Source organism: Echinops telfairi, unplaced genomic scaffold (genome assembly GCF_000313985.2).
Source record: "Echinops telfairi isolate 266 unplaced genomic scaffold, ASM31398v2 ScPeMD7_3533;HRSCAF=4204_0, whole genome shotgun sequence".
In the NCBI taxonomy this organism is placed as follows: Eukaryota; Metazoa; Chordata; class Mammalia; order Afrosoricida; family Tenrecidae; genus Echinops; species Echinops telfairi.
The window spans coordinates 64,492,838-64,504,952 of record NW_022107431.1 but is presented as its reverse complement, the minus strand read 5'-3'; the positions used below and the strand labels follow the sequence as shown (position 1 = coordinate 64,504,952).

Below are 12,115 nucleotides of genomic sequence, written 5' to 3'. Positions count from 1 at the left end.
TGTGCATATGACACAACTTTGCTTTCAGAAAGTGAGGAGGACTTGAAGCGCTTGCTGGTGATGAGTAAGGAGTGAAGCCTTCAGGATGGATTATAACTCAATGTAAAGAAAACAAAAACCCTCCAACTAGACCACTAGACTAAATCATAATAATGTGAGAACAAAATCAAAGTGGTCAGGGATTTCATTTTGCTTGGATCCACAGTCAATGCTCATGGAAGCAACAGTCAAAAGATCCGACAAAATATTGCATTGGGCAGAGCACCTGTGCAAGTTCTCTTTAAAATGTTGAAGACCATGGATATTACCTTAAAGACTAAGGTATACCTGGCCAAACTATGGTATTCTCAATAGCCTTATATGTATGTGAAATTGAACAGGAAGAATGAAGAAGAATCAACGCACCAACATTGTACATTATGATTTATTAGATAAGATGGTCTTTGCACAACCAAAAAAGAATGCTAGCTGTACATGGTGGACTATGCTTTAAACTTCTAGAGCTGGAAAAATCCCGGTTGGTGGTGGTGGTGGTGGTGGTAGCCATTAAGTCAGCCCTGAGGCATGGTGACAATGTGTACAATAGCATAAAACACCGCCTAGTCCTGCTCCATTGGCGTGACCGCTGCCACGCTCACGTCCCTTACTTCAGCCATCTGTACTTTCCATGCCTGCCAGCCGTGGCAACTCACCTTCCAGCAGTACGCCACAGTGTGCTGTGAGCCACAGAGTTTCCACTGGCTGATTTTAGTAGCTTGCTGGGTGTTTTCTTTCTATTCTTACTTTAGAAACTCCACTGAAACTTGCCCAACATGAGTGCCGCTGCTGGTGTTTGAAAGCCACTGGCATTGCTTCCAGGATCTTGGCAACACAACAGCCACCACATTACAACAAACTGACAGACGCACGAGGGAGAGAAATCATGAGATGCTGCCTGATACAACCAGCCCCCATGCAGACACTATGGGTCAGCTGTGGAGGAGACGGAAGTCTGGAAATGGTACCTGGGCTGGGCAAGGTTCCATGGCTGGTTGGTGACAGTTGAGCTACTTGAGCTTGACTGCAGCTGCCCATCCAGGCCTTTTCCCAACAAACCGCATGAGGATAGATGGGAGATGAGCCACTAGGGCTAGACAACAGCACAAACAGCTCGTCGTCAGACACGACGCATTTCTCCTGGGCTGCTTTCATTTTAAAGTTTGATTTAGAATGTCCATTTCATATGCAAATAGACGCCAAATACGGGATCAGCCAGGTGTTAGTCATACAATCAGAGCCAAAGAAGAGGTCTAAATTTGATTCTTTGGTACCAGTTGTTGGAACTTGTTTAATCCCAAGATTTTGCTACTAAACTGAGCACACTGGGTTGTCTCCAAATCTTCGGCCAAGAGCCAATGTTCTGCTCTTGCTGTACTCTGGTCTCCCTGTGTGATCTTTGGCTCGTGAAACCTCCAATTGCTGCAGGTTTCATTTACTCGTTGATCCCTTTAGGTAGCTGCTCACTTCACTGCCCTCTGGAGTCTTCTGTATTTGTGGGACATTGTGCTGGCTCCTATGGAGGGTACAGGGTTGTGGGGGAGGCTGCCTGTCCTCAGCAAGTTTAGAAGGAATTGGGAGATGAAAAAGAATTGCTTTGCCTGTTTCAGAAAATGAATGAGCGTATCATGAAGAAACCCGGAGGAAGAGAGAGGGGCACATAAAAAAGAAAATCCTAAGAAGTAAAGCTTACTTGTTAGAATTTATTCATCTTGGATGAATGGTTCTGGTCAGAGGTTTGGTTATGGTGTGTTCCTGTCATGACCACAGAGTAATAAATGAGATAGCTTAATTAGGACAAACAGAGAGAGAGAATGGTGACCTCAACAATGTGTTACATTGAGAATAATTCCTTGTGATTTTATATCTTGTCCGAGGGAACTAGTGAGTGATGTTATTGGCCAAGTAATTCCATGTGTTGTTGCATGTGAGAAGAATTGTTTCATGAGAGTGGGACGTTTACTGTTGTTGTTGTTGTTGTTGTTAGGTGCCATCGAGTCATTTCCAACCTATAGCGAGCGACTGCGGACAACAGAAGGAAAGCCTGCAGAGTGCTGCGCAACCATCCTCACAACTCTTGCTGTGCCTGCGGCCGTGTGGCAGCCCCTGTGGCCGCCCATCTCGTGGAGGGGCTGCCTCTATTGTACCACCTTTGCACATTACCAAACAAGACATCCTTCTCCAGGGACTGGTCTTTCCTGACAACATGTCCAAAGTACGCATGATGAAGTCTCGCCATCCTTGCCTCTAAGGGGCACTCTGGGTGCACTTCTTGCAAGACAGATGTAGTGATGATAGCCCTACTGTTTCATTCTTTGCCAAAAGAAATAAAGCTGGGTGCTGTGCAAAAAAATACTCACAAAAACTCACTGCCAGTAAGTCTATTCCAATCCATAATGACCCTATAAAGGGTTTTCCACACTGTAATTCATGATGTGAGGATACATCTCATTTTTCTCCCTAGGAGTGGCTGGCGGGTTTGAACCACTGACTGTGGTGAACCCATAGCACTACCAGGACAACTTGGGGCTTTGTGGTTGAGAAGAAATGGGCAGTTTTCTAACATTTTAATGTATATGGGAATCACCTGGGAATCATGAGCATATAGATTCTGAATGAATGGGTCTGGGGTGGAGCGTGGGTTCTGCATTTCTAACAAGCACCCAGAAGATGTCTATTTGTCTGGTCCCCAGAGCACACACCGGGAGACTCCAGGCAATGGAGAACAAGGGCTCTTAAATCATCACTTCCTTTCCAATAACAATGGCCCAAATCCTACTAAATGAATTCACTCACAGTCAGTTGTTGTTCTAGGTACCTGAACTTGTTTCATTAAAAGGAAGAATAAAAGCATATTTTGACAACTTATATAACAACAACCTCAGCTTAACTTAAAATAACTGGACTCAACTATTTCATATGAGCTCACTTACTCTTTGAATTTCTCCAGTGGTTTCCATGGAAAACTAGCTTAAAAACATAAAATCTTACAAATTTGAATTTTGAAATATCGTCACCTTTGCTACCCAAGAAAGCATCCCACCTACATGAGTATAAAGCAGAACAAATAAAAAATAGCATGTTCTACATGGTGCATAAGCTCTGGGGACTGTGAACTCAGCACACATGCCAGCTCTGCAGAACATCAGAGCTAACTGCTTCAGAGGAGAGAAATCCCGTCTACACGGAGAGCAAGCAATACATAAAGAGATTGCAGTGAATCCATTGATCCATCTGGGGGCAACTGACACCTGAACAGTGTTGGCTCTGCCATGTAAGAAACTTGGTGCAGCTCGCACTTTAAAGACTGGCTACCACAGACCACATGGGGAAAGAGGTAGAACTGTGCTCCGTAGCCTTTTCAATAGCTGAGTTTCTACGAGTAGGTCACCAGGCCTTTCTGCCTAGGTGCCTATCGGTGGAGTCTAACCTCCCACCTTTCCATTAGTAGCCAAGTGCTTCCTCATTGGCACCACTCAGGGACTTCTTCCATCTAGTTAGGTCATTTTAAATTTCTTTCAGCGATGTCGTGCAGTTTTCAGTGTACCAGTATTACACACATTTTACTAAATTTATTCTTAAGTGTTTTATAGATGGGGATGTAATCGTGAACACTAAAGATGGTTGCGGTCCGTGAAAGAAGTGCTGACGGTACAATGGTTAAGCGTTCAACTATGAGCCTGTAGGTCTGTGGTGCAAACCCATCCAACTTCTCTGAGAAAGAAAAGACCTGACAATTCGTTCCAGCCGAGGTTAAAGCTTAGGAAATCCTATGGCAGTTCTACTCTGTTCTCTAGGGTCGCTATGAATTGTACACACAAATAGCAGCAAAGTCTGTAAAAGGACCTTGTGGTCTACTGGTAAAGCCTCTGGCTGTTAACCTAAAGGTAAGTGGTTCGAACCTGCCAGGGAAAAGTGAAGCAGTTGGCTTCGGGAAAGACTGACAACCTTGGAAACCATCTAAGGCAGGCCTGCTTGGTCTTATAGGGTTGCCATGAGTTGGAACCTACTCAACAACAATGGGGTTTGGGTTTGGTTTGGTTTGGTTTGGTTTGGCTTGGTTTGGGGGTGTGGGTGTAGCACACACACTAAGCACTCCAGTGCAAGTCAACAGGTTGGTTTTTCAAACTCACCTAGAAGGCAGGCTTGACATTCTCCTCCTAAGAGGTCACAGCCTGGAAGACCCCTGGAGCAGCTCTTTTCTGCACACATGGGGTCACCGTGCGTCAGCGTGACTGGACTGCCCCTAACAATAAGCAAGTCCGTGACAATGCCGATGAAGGTTACAAAATCCGCAGAATAGACCAATGGAGTTGTATTGAAATACAGCTTTAATATAAAGAGTCCAGAAAAATGAAAAGCTGATTTTCTTTCCACATTACGAAAGCTGATTTTTTTCCCAAGCCTTCATTTCAGAAACCATCCATTATTGCCTCGAGGAACAGTAGTAAGACTATAATCCTGAAAGCACAAACATTTATTCAAAAACATGTATTGAGCTCTTCCTGCACAAAGAAAACGCCCTTGCACTGAAGGCTTTCCAGACACCTGGGGGAGGGACAGCTGCAGGACGCTGATGGTGATGATAGGCGTTTGCTCAACAATAGTGCAGGGAAGAAGCAGTACGTTGTTTTGGATGACAGCCACACAATAGCGTTCCTGACATTGAAAGACAGTTACCCAACCAGAGAAATATTAGTTGCCATCAGCTGACCCCAGATTTGGGACCATCCCCTGCCCAGTGAAAGTAAATGTCCCTGGGTCCCCATGATCAGTTGCAGATTGAAGAGCTGTCATCCATTTTTTTTCCATTTTATTGGGGGCTCATACAACTCTTGTTGCAAACCATACATCATTTGTACCCGACATACTAGTACACATATTCCACCATTCTTTTCTAGACATTTACTTTCCATTGAGCCCTTGAACCCCTCCGTTTTATCAGCCGATTTTCAGATCTCCAGGCCTTTCTTCTTGTCCGTCTTAGTCTTGAAGCTCTGCTGCAATCCCGCCGGTGTCACAGCAACATGCACGCCTCCACTGGCAGATGGGCAATGGTGCACGTGAAGTGCGTTGGTTAGGATCAAAATCAGGTCTCCCAGACAGTAGGCGAGAAGTCTAAGATAGAACCTTGCTGTTCCTCAGAATATAGCTCTGTTGATTTGACCAGCGAGGTACAAATCAGAGTCTGCCTGATTTTGAAGTTTCAGTACAGGACACGACCTTTCTCCGGTGTAAAAGACAAACCAGTGGCAGGCTTTCTAGTCCACTCAGCACAGTGGTGGCCTAAATAACAATCACTTTGCAATGCTCTGCTCGGTTACTAAACTACTCTGCTTCTTGATATTTAAGATTAAAAACTGTTTATCATTTCCAGCATAAACCACATAGAGAAGAACATGAACCTCAATATAAATGCAGTGAAAAATTAAAACCTGAATAAAGACAACCCGTTTATAATTGCAATTCAAAGAAAATTTTAGCAAGTGGAGAATTGAACTCCTTGATAAACATCATCAAATTACATGACCTGTTGTGCTAGTCCAGGTAGACTAGAAAAACAAATCCATAGACACTCATATGTGTATAAGAAAGAGCTTTATATATAAGAGCAGTTGAATATTGAGAAAACATCCCAGCCCAGTCCAGATCAAGTCCATAAGTCTGATATTAGGCCATATGTCTGATACCAACCTATAAAGTCCTCTTCAGACTCACGAAACACATGGAGTGAAATCAAATGTAGGAAGATCACAGGTCAGTGGGTAGGAAGTCTAGTGGATCCAGTTGTGTTGTAAGCATCTCAGCGCTGGCAGGGGTCTCCATGTGGCTTCTCCAGCTCCAGAGGTCTAGCTCCATCAAACTCTCTCCATCTGTCTTCTCCACAGGGATGTCTCACAGGGAGTGAGCATGTGTCCCGCCTCCAGCTAGCTATTTGTCTTCTTAGTGCCTCCAAATGAGGTCATCAAGCTACTACCTGATCGACAGACTAGACCCCACCCCTTCTCTCTGAATCCTCAAATTGACACCAGATTATGTAACTGTCACACCTGGTTTTAACCATTTGAATAATTCATGCAACTTTTTCCATAGCCAATTATCTTACACATTATATCCCCCCCCCTCCCGCACACACAACATATCTTTATGGAAATACAAAATACAAGGAGCCCTGGTGGAGCAGTAGTTAAGTAATCATCTGCCAACCAAAAGGCAGGAGGTTCAACAAAGTCACCAGCTGCTCTGTGAGAGAAAGAGGTGGCAGTCTGGGTCCATGGGGATTGACAGTCTTGGAAAACCCCCTGAGGCAGTTTGACTTGACTCTAAGTTGGAATTGACTCAATGGTAATGGGTTTAGTTTGATGTGTTTCAGGGGAGCAAACCATTAAAAAGGGGGGGACAACAAACCCACTTTCAATGTAGATTGTTCCTGTCTATAATGGCACCCTCCTACCTCTCTGAAACGTGCGTGCGTGCATGTGTGTGTGAGAGTGTGTGTAGCTGGAAATAGGGGTCACTACTTGTATTTACTCAGCAGCCACTGAGCCCTCTCTCTGCTAAGTATGCACAGCTCAATAGGCATAGCACGGACAATATTAATTCCCGCCCTACATGATGGTTGCCGCTACAAGAAAGAACAGAACTCAGCAGCAAGGAAGATAAGCACCTTTAAACGGAAGCGGAGGCACACTGGCACGAGTGGGAAATGTCCCTGCGGCAATCAACTACACAAGGCTCCCCTCCCCTCTATGGCTCCAGCTCAATTGTGTGTGGCGTCCAATCCTGCTGTGCAGCCCGTCTGTGCTGAATAAGCCGATGAAAGCTGGGGGAGTCAGCAGTTTTCCAGGGAACCAGAAAATGTGCTGCTGAAGATTGTCTTGCCAGCAATAGAATAGATTCAGTGTCCAACTAACTAGTCGGGGGTGGGGTGGGGGGTTAGAATACCATTGAAATGGAATAAATTATGTTTCCAAATGCAGAGGCTAAAGAAAGTCTGAAGGAAGGTGGGTTTTCTTTCATCAGACTTCTCGAGGCTATGTATTTGTCCATGCCACAAATAGAAAAGGCAAGTGTGAATACATTTGCTTTAATAGAGGAAGCTCTTGTCGGCAAGGAAGGAAAACAGAAAGGTTTCAGCAGCATCTTACTTACTTCTCCATCCGTCTGGGGGTGTTACGATGCTAGCCAAGTGCGTGCTGCAATCACTAAGTCTTCCTTGTCTTCTGCCCCCCACTTCTATTCAGCAAAGGTAACCCTTATTTTGAGGTAGAACCCAACTTGCCCATTGTTTTAGGGGAAAGAAACCGGTGTCAAAGGTCACCTATGGTAGGATTCGAGTTTCGTGACATCCTGGAGAGTGTACCATGGAAGATCCTACTCTGGGTACACAAGGAGCCTCCATGAGTCAGAGTCACCTCCACAGCGACTTCCATTATAGCACTGCTACGCCGATAGCGCCTCCCAGCACTGAATTAGACAATAGTCTGTGATGATCCGTAGGATTGTCGTGCCCTCCCTTTCGAAAGTAGACCGCCAGGCTGCGTTTCCTAGTCGGTCTCAGTGTGGAAGCCCCACCACAAACTGTCCATCACACCCTGCTGGTGGGAGCAATCCCAGCGACAGGATAAGCTGACAGATTGGGCCTCCGATGGTGGAGGGCGCCCGAGATAAACAGCGGCAGCTACTTCTTCATCGCTTAGTCCTCGGCTGGCTCTCTTGCAGAGCGGACTCCTTCTACCTGGGCTCCGGGCCCAGGCGCTCTGGAGCGGCACTGCTCTTGCTCTCTGCACTAACGAACCCACTTTGGGATGGAGGACAACCACTTTTAGAAAATTCTTCAGGCCTCCCAAATGAGGCCTATTACCCCTCCCCTTCCTACCCCAAAGACAGCACAGAGGGCCACTCCTGGAAAGCCCACCAGAAGCAAGGCAAAGGACACCTCTACTCTGAGATTCCCCAAAGCCCCAAGCGTGGAGGAGGAGAGAGAATAAAGGGGCATCTATCTTCACTTCCAACCGACTTCCAACTACCCAGAACTAGGCTGAGGAGCACGGACCGCCCCGGTCTTTCCCAGCCCACCTCCCCGAGCCCAGCTCTCTTCTCCAAGCTCGCTCTCCCACGAATTCGACGCTCTGCTCTGGCCTGAGGAGAAGTGGGAGTCGGTCAAGTTTTCTTCCTGAGACCGGTTTGTGGACTAAGCAGACCTCGTGACACTATCCAAATACAGCTTTGTTTTTGTTTCCCATGAGCCCTGGAAACTTTATTCGATGGAACTAAAAAGAAGAGAACTAGAGGGAAGCTCATAACAACGAGGACAAGAATGAAGAAAATGTTCTCAAACTGATTGTGATGATGACGGTACAAACTCTTCTTGGTGTGATGGAACTATTGAATTGTATGATGGATGAATTATATGCCAATAGAACCGTTGGTGGGGGGTTGGATAAAATGTAAACCCCCACCTAATTCATAATAAGAAATATTAAGGAAAAAAGAGGGAAGAAATAGAAACTTGATTTGCTGAGAGTCATCTTCTCCACAATGAAAGATCTGGAAGCCTGTTGGAATTTTTCTCTTCTCTTCCCACGCAAGTCACTTTAGGTTCCTAGATGCAACCACTTTAAGTAGCAAATACAGTTTCATTTTGGGACCAATCTTGCTGATGTCCACACTGTCATCCTTTGGACCCAGTGTGGAATCTGTTCCTGCCCTTGCTGATAGCTGTGAGTAGGGAAACGTGGCCCTCTGGGAGGAGCAAATTCTTTGGAGAAGCCAGGAGGCTATGTTTTCTCCACTCCTCTTCCTGTTGGCATCTTTAGACCTCAGAGAAAACATGAGGGCCTGATGTTTGTCAGCAACGATAGAAAGACACAGCTCTGGGCAAGCTACTCCTCTCTCCTCAGGAAGTCTGGGGACACCACACAGTAGGAGGCTGTTGTTGATGGTGGTGGTGGTGGTGGTGCCATCGAGTCGGTTCAAGCTCATAGCAACCCTATGCACAACAGAATGAAACATTGCCTGGTGTTGCAGCCACTGTGTCAATCCATCTCATTGGGAACCTTCCTCAATATTACTGCCCCTCTCCGTTACCAAGTATGATGCCCTTAGCATGTTTATTAGCAGACTTAAAAAGAAGCAATTGGTCACGTTAGCTGGGAATATTATGTAGCCAAGAAAGAATATTTTCTTCATCTCTTCAGCTATGGTGCAGGTCAGGCACCCATAGTAAAAAACTTACAGTCCACCTAAGCCAGGGGTTCTCAACCTTCCTAATGCCGTGACCTTTTAATACAGCTCCTTATGTTGTGGTGGCCCCCCAACCACAAAATTATTTTCGTTGCGACTTTACAACTATAATTTTGCTACTTTTATGAATCGGGCAACCCCTGTGAAAGGGTCATTCGACCCCCACAGGGGTCGCAACCCACAGGTTGAGAACCACTGACCTAAGTGGACCTGGCTGGTCAGGCGGAAATTGGCAGTAGATATGGGTCTACCTAAACCCTCGCCTGTGCCACAAAGTGGGGTGTGCAAGGCAAAGTGGCCATCTCTTCCTTGCCAGCTGCAGAGCCAGGAGGAACCACTTGCAATGAAACTTTCCCCAGTTGTATGCTGCCTGCATCCTGTAAGTAATAAAAAGCTACTTCCCGTGGGTGAATGTGTGCCCAGGCTCGGACCAGGAGGAATGTGATGTTGATGGATATATCCATAGTGGTCATTGGTTTTGTTTTTTTCCCTCGCAATAACCATCTGGTTACCTCGAATTCAGGTACCACCTAAGAGCACCATGCAATTTGGAGTACCGCCTCATGGTTGCAGCAAGGTCAGTGGGGGGTGTTGGCCTCCACCCTCCCCAGCTCGGATCCCCATCCAGGAGCATAAAAGCTCAGGCGGGGAGCAGCCTAGAGGGGAGAAAACAATTCTTTCTGGACTTAGTGGCTTCATGCTCTCAGGACTTCTCCTTTGTTTCTGGCTGGCATTCCTGAGCAAGAAAATCCAGTCTCCTCTTCCTCTTTGTGGGCTCTTCCAATGGGTCCTCCTAAGACCCGCTCAAGTGCCATTCCAGATGCCACTCTGCTTCAGGCCCCGCACTCCTCCCCAGGCTCCTGCCTCTTTCTCTGAGGCCCTCTCACCTCTCTGGCAGCCCCTCGCCCCTGGGGACACAGATACACCTCCACTGTAAGCCCCAGTGGAGGCTGCAGAACCCGGAGCTGAGGAGTAAGTCTGCCCTTTCCTCACCCTCTGGACACAGGAGTTCTGGAGGTGTGGTGGTTGCACGTCAGGCTGCTAATGGAAAGGTCAGCAGTTTGAAACCACCGCTGCTCCACAGGAGAAAGTGGAGGCTGTCTACTGTGAGTCCGAGTTTACTTGATAGCAGACCCCACTGTGAGGCTGGCTGTCCCACGGCAGACTCTCTCCCTACCTTGGGGAAGGGAACCAGTGGATTTCCCTCCAGTTGGTTCTACCTATTGCTAGGCACCGATGCCGGAGTAGAACTGTGCTCCAGTTTTCCATGGAGATTTTTCAGAAGCAGATCATTCATTAGGTTTCTAGACACCTCATTTTCTGAGGCATTGGTGGATGAACTTGGACTCCCGACCTTTCTGTCAGCAACCAAGAGTGCTAAGAGATACCCACACCCAGGAGCTCTGAGGAGAGGATAACATAGCACACAGCACGTCTCTCCAAGTTCCTCTTCCTCATGGAATCTGCGTACCCCTTTCTTCCATTCCTGATCTCCCTGAGGTTTCTAGGCTGTGAGGGGGCTACATGCAGAAAGTTCGTGGAAATATTCCTTTATCTCTCGATGCCACTTACCAAGAGCTTTTGAAGCCCACTAGTATAACGACGAGAAGGGGTCTGTTTGTACATGCAGATATTCTGATGCTGAGATCACTGTGCCCTGGTGGAAACAATAGCAGATGGACCCATCCTATGGTTAATATCAAGAAGTAAATTGTTGGAAGCTCAAAAGCAAAAAAAAAAAAGTTTCTTTGACTTTCACTTGTTTTCTGTTTGGGTTGTAGCCTCCCACCAAAAACAAGCTCTTACTTGAGATGAGTGATGGGAGGAAACAAAGATATGACACAGAAAGGGGAAAATACACCTGTATCGATCGCTACGTCTCATTCTAGCTCATGTACACCCTACAAACCATTGGCTGACCGAGAGGACCTGCTCAATAAATGGATCATGGAGCGAGTAAGTGAGCCTTATTTCTGATTAGCATTCTTAACGCAGTACAGCTTTATGGCTGCAAGGCTGATATCTGAGTATATTGCTGTTATTTTTTACTGGAATGCATCTCTATTTTTAAAAAGCATTTAGAATTTGAATTATAAAAAATGAAATCATTTGATTTTTTGGAAAATACTAAAATGTATAAATTATGGACTTCTCTGTAGCCTACCACTCAAAAATCATCTGCTTGCATTTTATATATTTTTATAAATGTATCTTAAATATAGTATTATTTAAAATAAAAATACTTAACTAAGTACATTCTATAATATATAGATAATCTCCATCCTAGATGCTGTGGCTTTTGTTTTCGCACAACTTGGTGCCAGTTTGCTGCTCTAACAAAGAACTGGATAGTGTGCAGCAGTAAGCATTGACTTCTCACTCGCAGGTCTGCATGGGCAGATCTGTTAGTCACAGCTCAGCATGGCAGGGTTTGGCTCCAAGGGGGGGTTTGGTTCAGGTCTCCTTGTTTCCAAACTTAGAGTCATGTCTACTAATACGCCACGAGCCAAAGCAAGTCATAGGTCAAAGGCCAACCTCAATGAGGCTTTCCATGATGGCGTCACTGCCATCAAGTTGGTACCGACTCATAGTGATTCTATAGACAGACTGGAACGGCCCCTGCTGAGGTTCCAAGACTGAGAATCTTTACAGCAGCAGAAAGTCCCTACTGCAGAGGGGCTGAGGGGTTCGAAGTGCTGACCTTGCAGTTAGCAGTTAAATGCAGAACCACACCACCAGAGCTCCTTTTAATGGGGATAGAAATCCAGCCAGGAAAAAAAAAGACCAGGAAGATCCTTGATTAGCTGGATGGACACTTGATTCGTGACTGCAA

General features: G+C 46.0%; 1 protein-coding gene across 1 annotated transcript in view; it reads right to left on the bottom strand.

Annotated features, from left to right (window-relative positions):
- Nucleotides 1-12,115, bottom strand: part of LOC115871026 (40S ribosomal protein S26-like) — a 69,021-nt gene that overhangs the window by 5,861 nt on the left and 51,045 nt on the right. The gene's annotated exons all lie outside the window — the stretch shown is intronic.